We start from the raw sequence: 13,878 nt of genomic DNA, 5'->3' as shown, positions 1-13,878 counted from the left end.
TAAACTCTCAAAATGGCTAGAAAAAGAGAGCTTTCATGTGAAACTCGACAGTCTATTTTTGTTCTTAGAAATTAAGGCTATTCCATGCGAGAAATTGCCAAGAAACTGAAGATTTCCTACAACGGTGTGTACTACTCCCTTCAGAGGACAGCACAAACAGGCTCTAACCAGAGTAGATAGAGAAGTGGGAGGCCCCGCTGCACAACTGAGCAACAAGACAAGTACGTTAGAGTCTCTAGTTCGAGAAATAGACGCCTCACAGGTCCTCAACTGGCAGCTTCATTAAATAGTACCAGCAAAACGCCAGTGTCAACGTCTACAGTGAAGAGGCGACTCCGGGATGCTGGCCTTCAGGGCAGAGTGGCAAAGAAAAAGCCATATCTGAGACTGGCTAATAAAAGGAAAAGATTAATATGGGCAAAAGCACACAGACATTGGACAGAGGAAGATTGGAAAAAAGTGTTATGGACAGACGAATCGAAGTTTGAGGTGTTTGGATCACACAGAAGAACATTTGTGAGACGCAGAACAACTGAAAAGATGCTGGAAGAGTGCCTGACGCCATCTGTCAAGCATGGTGGAGGTAATGTGATGGCCTGGGGTTGCTTTGGTGCTGGTAAAGTGGGAGATTTGTACAAGGTAAAAGGGATTTTGAATAAGGAAGGCTATCACTCCATTTTGCAACGCCATGCCATACCCTGTGGACAGCGCTTGATTGGAGCAAATTTCATCCTACAACAGGACAATGACCCAAAGCATACCTCCAAATTATGCAAGAACTATTTAGGGAAGAAGCAGGCAGCTGGTATTCTATCTGTAATGGATTGGCCAGCGCAGTCACCAGATCTCAACCCCATAGAGCTGTTGTGGGAGCAGCTTGACCGCATGGTACGCAAGAAGTGCCCATCAAGCCAATCCAACTTGTGGGAGGGGCTTCTTGAAGCATGGGGTGAAATTTCTCCCGATTACCTCAGCAAATTAACTGCTAGAATGCCAAAGGTCTGCAATGCTGTAATTGCTGCAAATGGAGCATTCTTTGACGAAAGCAAAGTTTGAAGGAGAAAATTATTATTTCAAATAAAAATCATTATTGCTAACCTTGTCAATGTCTTGACTATATTTTCTAGTCATTTTGCAACTCATATTTATCAAATAAGTGTGAGTTTTCATGGAAAACACAAAATTGTCTGGGTGACCCCAAACTTTTGAACGGTAGTGTATACATGTATATATATATATATACACACAGTATATAGGTTTTACATAAAAAGTTCAATAACAAGCTCTATTGATTTCCAGAACTGCACTGACAGTTCTTCTGGTTGTCATTGGAAACACTTGACAACCTTGCTGTCAGACACATAGCGGAGCTCAAATAATGCAGTGGGATGTTCCTACATCACATTACTGCACAGTGCTTGGTGTAAAGAGGACTCTTGCCAGAATGCAGATCAAATTCTGTGCAGACAGAGATGTCATCTCAAAAGATTGCAGAACTATGTTTGCAGTTCTGTTCTATTACACAGGCTGTAAAGGGTTTGTACAGGATTAGACAACATAACTGCATTCTTGTAGAAACAGCACCACACCTGTCCAGAGGTTGGGACTGCTTTTGCATCTCTGCTGCATTGAAGTCAATAGGAGCTGAGCTGCAATTCCACACACAACCTGTGGACAGGTATGGTGCTGTTTTTGGAAGAACACTGTCGTCTTTTTCTTATCCTGTATGAACCTTTAACTCAAGATCATTACAAGATAAGTAATGCAAAGTTACTCAACATTTTAGATGTAGCTGTATTCTATGTGTTAAGAGTGAAATGGTATTCATATACAGATATATACGTCAAAGGGTCTACTTCAGCCATTATATGTTATATAGCTCCCTGAGTGCAGGCTGGCCCAGTAGAATTGTACATAGTATATAAATTGGTTGCACAGGCAGAGTGGTAGTTAGGCTTTTCTTCACATGGGACAAACATTAAGTTTGCTGTCCTAGTCCTGTATCTAAATACACAGGTCGAGTTAGAGTTACTTGTTGTGGCCCCCCTGACACCCAGGGCACATGTCTCACCACTGTCTCAATAAGGGCCTGTTCACATCAGCGTCACCCTTCCTTTCATGGGTTCCGTCAGACCTTTCTGTTGGAGGAACCCATGAACGTAAAGGCAAACGGAAACCATAGCTTGCGTTTCAATTACCATTGATTTCAATGGTAATGGTTCCATTGCAAATGATTTCCGTTTGTCCCCGCTCCGTAAGGTTTCCTTTTTTCTTTAGCGGAAACATTAGCGTAGTCGACTCCGCTATTGTTTCTGCTAAAAAGACAGAAACCTTACGGAACGGAGACAAATGGAAACCTTTTCAATGGAAGTGTTACTATTAAAATCAATGGTAATGGAAACAGAAGCTATGGTTTCCGTTTGCCTTTAGGTTCATGGGTTCCTCCGAAGGAAAGGTCTGACAGAACGGATGAACGGAAGGGTGACGCTGATGTGAACAGGCCCTAAATATAGGCATAGATTAATTTTGAAAATATATATGCATATAAATATGTAGCACTTTAGTTTGATAACACCTATGAAGGCTTACAATTCGCAGGGACATTGGGCTCTGCTGCCTGATGGATTTAGAAGATCACAGCTCAAGTGAGGTTTTCATACCTGTCAGCAAAAGAGAATGAAGAAGGGAAAGTATTCCGACATCTTTCCAGCTGTTCTGAGGTCTTTGTGATCGGTTATTTGGATTATCATTATACATAAAATCATTACTGACTAAAAAGTGACTGAGCTTCCAAGCAATGCACTCAGGCTATGTTTAACACTGACAGTACTAACTAGTGTTGTCAGGCATCTCATTGACTTGTATGCATTGTTTTCCACACTTCCCAAATCAGGAAATTTGTTTTGCATAATTTTTGTTAACATTATTTTTCTTATTAGATTCTAATTTAATGATAAAGATATTAATTTAAGTTGAATAAATAAAAACGATTACTCACCATTCCCTGAGCCAGCGATGATCTCCAACTGGCAGCCGCAGTCCGAAGTTTCCAGCCACAGCTCTTATGTTTCCAGCTGGCAATCTAATTGGTGTTCACTACTGATATTGGTCCTGGCGGCCTATATAAAGGCAAGAACGGCCTGATAATGTTGCCTACAGATTAAGGTACTTTTTTAGCTTGTATATTGTTACTACTGATCCTGATCTTGACCTAAGCCTTGTTTACGGATTTTGCATTTGTCTCGTACTCTGGTATTTGTATTTGCCCTGCAGGTTTATTCTCCTGGCCCATCCTCTGTCTATGTCTTAGTCTCGTCCTCTAGCTTGTCAAATCCAGTCCACTTTCCTGGTGACGACCCTTGCTTGGCTCCCGATTTCGTCTTTTCCCTGCAGTGTACCTGCTGCCAATTGATAACTACTCTAAGGACTGTGAATTAGTACATACCCCTTGGTGAGGTTAAGGGTGAAGAACGGGGAGAGTCCTTAGACTCCGCACCTCAGTTTAGCTAGCACTAAATAGATTGGGGTTTAAGGATAAACTTCTCTAGTGAGAAACGCAACAAATATAATTTTCTTTAATTTGCTAATGTGAAAATATATAAAGGATCAGTAGAAACTATTGCTTACGAGATGCCAACTGATTTTATTCTCATCACATTTTCTAGTTCTATCCTATAAACTGAGCTTCATTTATTTCCCTTGTCTATATGGGTAATAGGAATATAAATGTTTGCTATTTTTATTGGAACACATTTTTCATTCTTGCTGCTTGGAGATCAGATGGGCCATATTTTGTTCATTGGTCTGAGAAATTGTCATGTTTGATAGATTTTTGTCGTTTTCTATAATTTTTTTTTAAGAGGACACTACTAAATTCAAAAGTACTGTGTGTTACATCTTCTGAATTTCTTTAACAAAGGGTTGAACTGTGTACTGCAAGTGGAAAGTCCATCCTGTAAAGTTATGGATGGAGCCCATGACTTTTATACAATTCTGTCTCTTTCAGTTTTGGAGCTCCAATAATTTGGAGTTACGCTGTTTCCGTACCTCGACCATGTAATCCTTAAGTGGCCGGGAGAGCACAGAAAGCTAGAACGGGGTTTAGGGGGCCCCCGTTCTAGAGATAGGGGCAGATACCAGAGGTGGAACCCGCATCTATCTGACATTTGTGACATAACCTGTGGATATGTCATAAATGTCCTTGATGGGAAAACCCGAGTTGGACGGCCCCCTCCTACAGCCCAACCGCCCCATGCAACGCGATGGGGGGGGGCGCCTATGTTTGTAATGGTAGCAGGGGGGCCTAATGAAGGCCCCCAGGTCTGCGTTCTGTCTGCCTCTACAAAGCCATGCCTCTGGCGGGGCTTAGCAGAAGCCTGTAAAAAATTACAATGTACTGCAAAACATTTTCAGTTTGTATTACAGTGTATTGTACCAGCTATCTAACAATCGCTGGTTCAAATCCCCTAGGGGAACTAATAAAATGTGTAAAAACAAAAAATTCTATATTTTCCCCAAGCACAATGTAAAAAACGAAAAATAAATAAAAAAATTGGTATTGCTGCGTCCGTAAAAGTCGGAACTATTACCATTACCATTAATATACCATTACAGTATACCAATATTTAACTCACTCGCACGGTGAACGGCGTAAAAAAATTAATAATTTAAAACACCAGAATCTTTGCTTTTTATGTCACCGTTTTTTTTAAGCGGCCGTTTTGAAAAACGGATGCAAAAAAGAAGTGTAAGCCACTTCTTGGGACGTTTTTGGAGCCATTTTTCATAGACTCTATTGAAAACAGCTCCAAAAACGGCCATGAAAAACGCTGCCAAAAATGCCGCCAAAAACGTGAGTGGCTTAAAAAATGTATGAATATCAGGAACTGTTTTCCCTTGAAAACAGCTCTGTATTTTCAGACGTTTTTGGTTAAGCGTGTGAACATACCCTTATAGTCTGAAAAATACAGTAATTCACTTAGAGAAATGATTAACCGCTTCCCGACTGCCCACTGTATATTCACGTCGGCACTTGCTGGGCTCTGTGCAGTGCCGACGTGAATTCACGGTGGGTGTTAAAAGCACGATCCGGGTGTCTCAGAGTAGCGCTGACACCCGGATCGCGCTGTTATCACCTGCCTCTGGTCCCGGAGATATGATCGGGACCTGATTAGTTCAGGTCCCGGTCATGTGATCGCAGGGAAAGTGTGTTGTAGCAACGAACTGGAAAATGTGTTGCTATAACAAACTGGAAAGTTTGTTGCTACAACAAACTTTCCCGGGGACCGATTACGGGTGCTGCAGTCGGTTATAAGGCAGAACCGGGGGCCATATAACAGCCCCCGGGTCTGCCATGCACAGCAGCCTATGAGAACCAGCCGGAGGCAGGTCCTCATAAGCTTCCTGTCAGTGTGACTCTCAGGGTCACACTGACAGTTTAAAATACGTTACACTAGTGTAATGTATTATAGCAGCGATCAGTGCTGCCAGTCTTCAAGTAAAAAGTAAAAAATAAAGTAATAAAAATGTTTTATAAAAGTGTAAAAACAAGTTATAAAAGTAAAAAAAAACAAAAAATGCTTTTTTTCCTATAATAAGTCTTTTATTATAGGAAAAAAATGAAAATGTTAAAAAAAAGTACACATATTTGGTATCACCGCGTTCATAACGACCCAAACTATAAAACTATAATATTATTTTTCCCGCACGGTGAACACCGCAAAAAAAATAATTAAAAAACAATGTCAGAATCACAATTTTTTGGTCATCAACCCTCCCAAAATATAGAATAAGAAGTGATCAAAAAGTTGCATGTACCCCAAAATAATACCAATAAAAACTACAAGCCGTCTCGCAAAAAACAAGCCCTCACACCGCTTTTTTGACGGAAAAATAAAAAATTATGGCTCTCAGAATATGGGAACACAGAAAATAAATAATTTTATCAAAGTGATTTTATTGCGCAATCGCCACAAAACATAAAAAACCTATATACATATGGTATCGCCGTAATCGTACCGACCCGCAGAATAAAGTAAAATGTCATTTATAGCGCACAGTGAACACTGTAAAAAAAAAATTACAAAAAACATTGTCAGAATTTATGTTTCTTTGTCACTTTGCTTGCCCAAAAAATCTAATAAAAAGTGATAAAAAAAAAATCACATGTACCCTAAAATGGTACCAATGAAAAGTACAGATTGTCCCGCAACAAATAAGCCCTCACACAGCTCCGTTGGAGAAAAAAATAAAACAGTTCTGGCTCTCAGAATATGGCAATGCAAAATGTGCAGAGCGTTCCAAAAGCAGATGAGATAGGGCGACCATTTATCAGTGCGACACCGGCCACATATCTGCGGATTATTATTTATGTACCCCATTATTATACCCTCTTATTATGTCCTGATGTTCTCTGCACAGGTTACATATACCCCCACATCATAAACTGAAATACCAGCAAAACCCCAAACAGAACAGTTACCAAGCAAAATCTGTGCTCCAATAGCCAAATGGCGTTCCCTCCCTTCTGAGCCCCACAGCGTGCACAAGCACCAGCTTACGTCCACATATATGATATTTTATATCCGGGAGAACCCGCTCAACATTGTATGAGGTATTTGTCTTCAGTGGCACAAACTGGGCACAACGTATTGTGCATTAAAATGGCATATCAGTGGAAAATTTTAATTTTCAATTTGCACCATCCGCTGCGCATTAACGCCTTCGCGCACCACGACTTAATAGCATGTCATGATGCGAGGGGTTATATATGGAGCGGGCTCACGCGCTGCGCCCTCTCCATATTCTGCAGGTGTCAGCTGTGTATTACAGCTGACACCCGGGACTAACGGACAGGAACAGCGATCGCGCTGTTACAGGAGCCTGTAAAATGACATTATACTGCAATACATTAGTATTGCAGTGTATTGTACCAGCGACCTAATGATCGCTCGTTCCAGTTCCCTAAAGGGACTTTTGGGAGGTTTCCACTGTTTTGGTACCTCAGGGGCTTTGCATATGCGACATGACACCCGAAAACCATTCCAGCTAAATTTGAGCTCCAAAACCCAAATATTGTTCCTTCCCTTCTGAGTCCTGCCGTGGGTCCAAACAGCCGTTTATTACTACATATGGTGTATTGCTGAAATCGGGACAAATTGCTTTACAAATTTTGGGGTGATTTTTCTACTTTATTCATTGTAAAAATTAAACATTTCTATGTTTTTTCAGAAAAAAAGTAGATTTTCATTTTCACAGCCTAATTCCACTAAATTCAGCAAAAAAACTGTGGGGTCAAAATGCTAACTATACCCCTAGAAAAATTCCTTGAGGGGTGTAGTCTTCAAAATGGGGTCAGTTTTGGGGGGATTCCACTGTTTTGCTCCCTCCAGGGCGTTGCAAACGCGACATGGCACTGAAAAACAATCCAGCAAAATCTGCGCTTCAAAATCCAAATGGCGCTCCTTCCCTTCTGAGCTCTGCCGTGGGTCCAAACAGCAGTTTAGTACCACATATGGGGTATTGGCGTAATCGGGAGAAGTAGCTTTACAAGTTTTGGGGTGCTTTTTAATCTTTATTCCTTGCAAATATTATTTTTTTTTATATTTTTTCTGAAAAAAAGTAGATTTTCACTTTCACAGACATACTCCAATAAATATAGCAAAAGACCTGTGGGGTCAAGATGCTAACTATACCCCTAGATAAATTCCTTGAGGTGTGTAGTTTCCAAAACCGTCTCACTTTTGTGGGATTTCCACTGTTTTGGCACAACAAGACCTCTTCAAACCTGACATGGTGCCTAAAATATATTCTAAAAAAAGGAGGCCCCAAAATCCACTAGGTGCTCCTTTGCTTCTGAGGCCGGTGTTTCAGTAAATTAGCGCAGAATCTTGTCAATAAATATTGAGTTGTGTTTCTCGGGTAAAACCTTCTGTGTTACAGAATTTTTTTTTATTACAAATGAATTTCAGCAAAAAAAATAAAATTTGTAAATTTCACCTGTACTTTGCTTTAATTCCTGTGAAGCGCCTAAAGGGTTAAGAAACTTTCTGAATGCGGTTTTGAATACTTTGAGGGGTGCAGTTTTTAATATGGGGTGATTTATGGGGTCTATGTAGTACATTAGGCCCTCAAAGCCACTTCAGAACTGAACTGGCCCCTGTAAAAATAGCCTTTTGAAATTTTCTTGAAAATGTGAGAAATTGCTGCTAAAGTTCTAAGCCTTGTAACGTCCTAGAAAAATAAAATAATGTTCAAAAAACAATGCAAATATAAAGTAGACATATGGAATATGTAAAATAGTAACTATTTTGTGTGGTATTACTATCTGTTTTACAAGCAGATACATTTAAAATGAGAAAAATCATAATTTTTGCAAATTTTCTCTACATTTTTGTGTTTTTCACAAATAAGCAATGAATTTATTGATCAAATTTTTCCACTAACATAAAGTACAATATGTCACGAGAAAACAATCTCAGAATCGCTTGGATAGGCAAAAGCATTCCAGAGTTATTAACACATAAATTGACACATGTCAGATTTGACAAAATGGGGCTGGTCATGAAGGTCAAAATGAGCTCGGTCTTGAAAGGGTTAAACAACAGGAGTTTTTGCCTCTCTGTCTTTCAGCAGCCATAACTTTTTTATTTTTTCAATGACATGGCTGTATGAGGACTTGTTTTATGCAGGAGAAATTTTATTTTTTTCTGCGCAGTTTAGGGGTACAAAAAATTTACTGTGTAAGTTATATAATTTATTTCTATGGCATAAATATAGGAAAAAGTGATTTTCAGCATTGTTTTTTTTTTGTTCATTTTTGTATCCTGTTTCATGCCAAATAACGTGTTAAATTAATTCTTCAGGTTATTACGGTCATGTAGATACCGAATATGTGTAGGTTTTTTGTTTTTATGTAATGTATGGCAATATAATGTATTTTATGTTACATAATGACTTTTTTATTTTTTGGCCATTTTTTTTTTTTTATTCTTTTTATTAAATTTTTTTAATCACATGAAGGGATAACTTTATTTACAACTTTTACTTATATTCTATTAGCATACTGCTGTATGCTAATACATTACACTGTGTCACTATGACACAGGCTGCTATTAGGGCAACATATATTGTACCCTAACAGCATGCATACTAAACAGACAGTCCTTTCTAGGTCCCCAGGGATGACTGGAGAGGGTTCCCCCTGTCTCCGATCGTGTCACCGGGTTTCCAGTGACACAATCAAAGAGGGGAGTCCCCTTTGATCATGCTGCGGTCATGGCCTGTGTTGATCAAAGGGTTAAACAGCTGGGGTCAGAGTTTTTCCCAACCCCAGCTGTATTCAGCAGGCTGCTCTAAATTCAGCAGCTGTAAGATACAGCTCCTGCTTAGAGGATGAGCGCTCACTGGAGCGCTCAGAAGCCTCTTCTACAGCGACACTAATAGACGTTGCTATAGACTAAGGACCTGCACCGCCGCTGTCAAAAGACCGTCGCTAAGGAGTTAATATGTACAGCATCTCATGGACAGGAAGATTTACAACTATATTGATGATATTATTGAAGACATTATGGAGGAATTTATTAAGTGTGGCATTTTATACGCCAATCTTAAACTGATATACGTTGGAGTGTGACAAGTTTATTGAGGGCGGATTCACATGAACGTGATTTTCGTCCGTGCAGCCCGCGTGGTTTTCACGTGGGTCGCACGGACCTATGCAAGTCTATGGGGCAGTGCAGACAGTCCGTGTTACAATAAACATTATTAAAATAAGTCCCAATACATAAAAAATCATACATTTTTGGTATCGTAACGACTAATAATCAGCACAACAAACTTAGAACGTCATTTATGATGATTGGTATATGCTGTAAAAAATAAATAAAAGAGAAACTGCTTTATTTCAGCATTTTTGCCAAAATAAAAAATGGATATAAATTAAATGATAATTTAAATGTACCAAAAAACAAAGTCTCATACAGCTACGTCCAGCAAAAAATGAAAAAGTTATGAGCGAGGGATGCAAAGATGAAAAAAATAAAAATTGTTCTGTCCTCAAGGCCAAAATTGTCTGCGTCCCTAATGCGTTAACACAATGTTGCCGTTTGGTGTGGGAAATGATGGGGATCACTTATTAATGTGACGCACATGGTGTGAAACTTTGAACCTCACATTAAAAGTAATTAACCCCATAATGTACCTCACACGTTAACCCAATGTTGCCCATGATGACTGTGAGCTACATGATGGGGTTAATTACTATTAATGTGAGGCACATGGAGATTCAAAATTCAGCACACCACGTGCCTCACCTCAGAAAATGGAAGGACTTTTTTTCTGGGCTTTTATTTTTATTGTTGGCAAAGTATCGTTTTGACATCGAAAATCGCAATACTACACAAAATATCGGTAACGAAGTCCAAATTCTTATATCGTGACAACCCTAATCACGATATATTGCAATACATTAGTATTGCAGTATATCAAGCAAGCGATCCAACGATTGCTGGTTCAAGTCCCCTAGGCGGACAAGTAAAGAAAGTAGAACACAGTAATATAAAGTTTTGTTAATAAATTAAAAAAAAATTATTAATTAAAAGTTTAAAAAAAAACAACTGGCCTCAAGCACAATGTAAAAAAAATTAACACAACTGTTATCGATGTATTCGTAAAAGCCTGAACTATTACAAAATATCATTATTTAGTCTGCACGGTGAACGCCGTAAAAAATAAAAACCGCCAGAATCGCTGTTTTGTGGTCACCTTATCTCCCACGAAAAAAAATGGAATAAAAAGTGATCAAAAAGTCGCAAGTACCCCAAAATATCAATAGAAACTACTGGTTTTCAGAATGTGGCGACAAAACACCAATTTTATTTTAACAATCAGTTTTTTCCTTGTAAAAGTAGTAAAACATTAAAAAAAACAATACAAATTTGGTATCACCGTAATCACATTGACCCGCAGAATAAATTTAACATGCTGTTTTTACCGCATGGTGAATGCCGTAAAAATAAAAAACTCCAAAAGATTGAGGATTCGCTGTTTTTTTCCTATTCCACCCCACAAATATTTTTTTTTCGTTTCCCACTACATTATATGGTACTATAAATGGTGAGGTGAAGATCTACAACTCGTCCTGCACAAAACAAGCCCTCATATGGTAATATCAATGGTAAAATAAAAAAAAGTTATGGGTTTTGGAATGTGGTGAGGAAAAAACGAAAGTTAAAATTTGAAAAATGGCTGCGGCGGGAAACGGTTAAATGTGTTTATATGTCTGTGCTGCTGCATCTTTGTGTTTGTTTGCTTTGGCATCAGGGCTATGACAAGGGGTTGAAGGGGTTTGCAGGGTTAGCGTCCTCTAGGGTGCAGGGAAAACTGGTAATTGGTAGGGTAAAATCTACAGTATTTTACAGGAGTATAAGAATAATTTTGTGTCATTTTAAGGTTAAAGTGTAGCTAAACGTTTGACAAACTTCTGACATGTCATAGTGAGATGTCAGAAGTTTTTTTTATTGGTGGGGGTCTGAGATCGGAGCACTGAGGCCCCCACCAATCGCTATAACGAAGCAGCTGAAGCACTCGTATGAGCGCTCAGACGCTTCGGGTCTGTTCGGCTTTTTCCGGAATGCCGATGTATTGGAGTACAGGCTCATAAACTTTCTATTGAGTCCGTACACCAATACATTTATTTCTGGAAAAAGCCGGACAGACACGAAGCAGCTAAGCGCTCGCACGAGCACTTCAGCTGCTTCGTTCTAGAGATCGGTGGGGGTCTCAGTGCTCGGACCCTCACCAGTCCAAACTTCTGACATGTCTCTATGACATGCACACGACCGTAAAACATCTCCAAAATCTCCATAATTGAGGACCGTGATACGGTTCTAATGGCCGTGGATACCTTTCCGTACCGCTACGGATAGGTGTCCGTGCCGTAGAACGATAAAGGGAATTATGGAGCATATCCCACTTTTTGTTTTTTACGGGCCGTGCTCCCATACTTTGTATGGGAGAATGGCACAAAAATGCGGCCCGTGGCCGTCGGCGGCCGCCCATGACCGAACACACTGCAGGGAGCCGGGCTTCTAGCATCATAGTTATGTACGATGCTAGGAGTCCCTGCCTCTCCGTGGAACTACTGTCCCATACTGAAAACATGATTACAATACGGGACAGTTGTCCCGCAGCGAGGCAGGGACTCCTAGCGTCGTACATAATTATGATGCTAGGAGCCCGGCTCCCTGCAGTGTGTTCGGTCCAGAACTTGCGGCCGAAATACGTTCTGTCCTTTACGGATGTAACATGCTCGTGTGAACCCAGCCTAAGATTTACCTAAGCAATTCTGTTTCACTGAAATAATTTATTTTAACATAATGCTCATATCAATAAATTTTATTACCTACTCTGCACTCCTGTTGTAAATGGATAAGGGTATGTTCACATGGTTTATTTTTGGCTGTTTTTCAGCCCGTAAACGGCCGAAAAACTGGCAAAGAATCGGAACAAGAACGACTCCAAACATCTGCCCATTGATTTCAATGGGAAAAATGGCGTTCTGTTCCGACAAAGCATTTATTTACGCGTCCGTTTTGAAAAATGCCCTCGAACAAAAAACGCCCGCGAAAAAGAAGTGCATGTCGTTTTTCATTGACTCTATAGAAAAACAGCTAAAAAAACGGCCGTAAAAAACGCAGCGAAAAACGCGAGTTTGACTAAGCGTGTGCACATACCCTCAAGCTGGAGTGTTCTGTTGCTCATGTACACCAAGTAAGGCCCCATGCACACGACTGTAAAAACGCCCGTAATTACGGCCCGTAATTACGGGCCCATAGACTCCTTTGCTTACGGGAAGGTGCCCGTGCCATTGAAAAATATTAAACATGTCCTATTTTTTTATTTATTTTTTTTGTAAAAAAGACCTGGCCGTGCTCGTTATTTACGGGTTGTAATTACGGGCACGGTCGTGTGCATGAGGCCAAACTAAGCAATCTGTGGTGCATATTCAGCATATACACTGATGAGCCCATTTTAATTCACATTTAGGGTATGTTCACACGCCCTATTTACGGACGTAATTTTACGGTGTTCTGTGCAGACGAGGTGTATTTTTACGCGCCGATGTCAAAAGACGGCGCGTAAAAAGACGCCCACCTCAAAGAAGTGCATGTCACTTCTTGGGACGTAATTGGAGCCGTTTTTCATTGACTCCACTGAAAAACAGCTCCAATTACGTCCGTGATGGACGCCGTGAAAAACGCGTGCACTTGTCAAAACGTCTGAAATTCAGGAGCTGTTTTCACCTGAAAACAGCTCCGTAATTTCAGACGTATTTGGCGTTGCCGTGTGAACATACCCTCAGACTCAAGGATAGTACTCAGACAATCCAAAGGATATACTCCCACTAACTGTATAGTTATTTATATATTTATATTTGATATAAAACGTTTCTTTAATGATATACATTAAAATAGTTTTTACTAACCCTACTAAGGACAAACAATTGTGAATTAGAAATTAAATCCATGGACTAGTATTACCAATTACAAATATTATATTTTCAATCTGGTATTGATAGATAAGCTACTTGCTTATTAATAGAAGAGGTGGTATTCCTGTAAGTAGGAATTCACCCTTTTATGATGTTATAGGATGGTACCAATACTATTTCAGTATATATTTGAATTGGTTGTGTGTAGACTAAGGGTATGCTCACACGCTGAACCAAAAACGTCTGAAAATACGGAGCCGTTTTCAAGGGAAAACAGCTCCTGATTTTCTGTCGTTTCTTTAGCAACTCGCATTTTTCACATCGTTTTTTACGGCCGTTTTCAAGCTGTTTTTCTATAGAGTCAATGAAAAACGTCTCCAAAAACG

This window comes from Rhinoderma darwinii, chromosome 1, assembly GCF_050947455.1.
Source record: "Rhinoderma darwinii isolate aRhiDar2 chromosome 1, aRhiDar2.hap1, whole genome shotgun sequence".
Classification (NCBI taxonomy): Eukaryota; Metazoa; Chordata; class Amphibia; order Anura; family Rhinodermatidae; genus Rhinoderma; species Rhinoderma darwinii.
The sequence above is the reverse complement of the archived record's forward strand: the minus strand, read 5'-3'. Positions refer to the sequence as shown.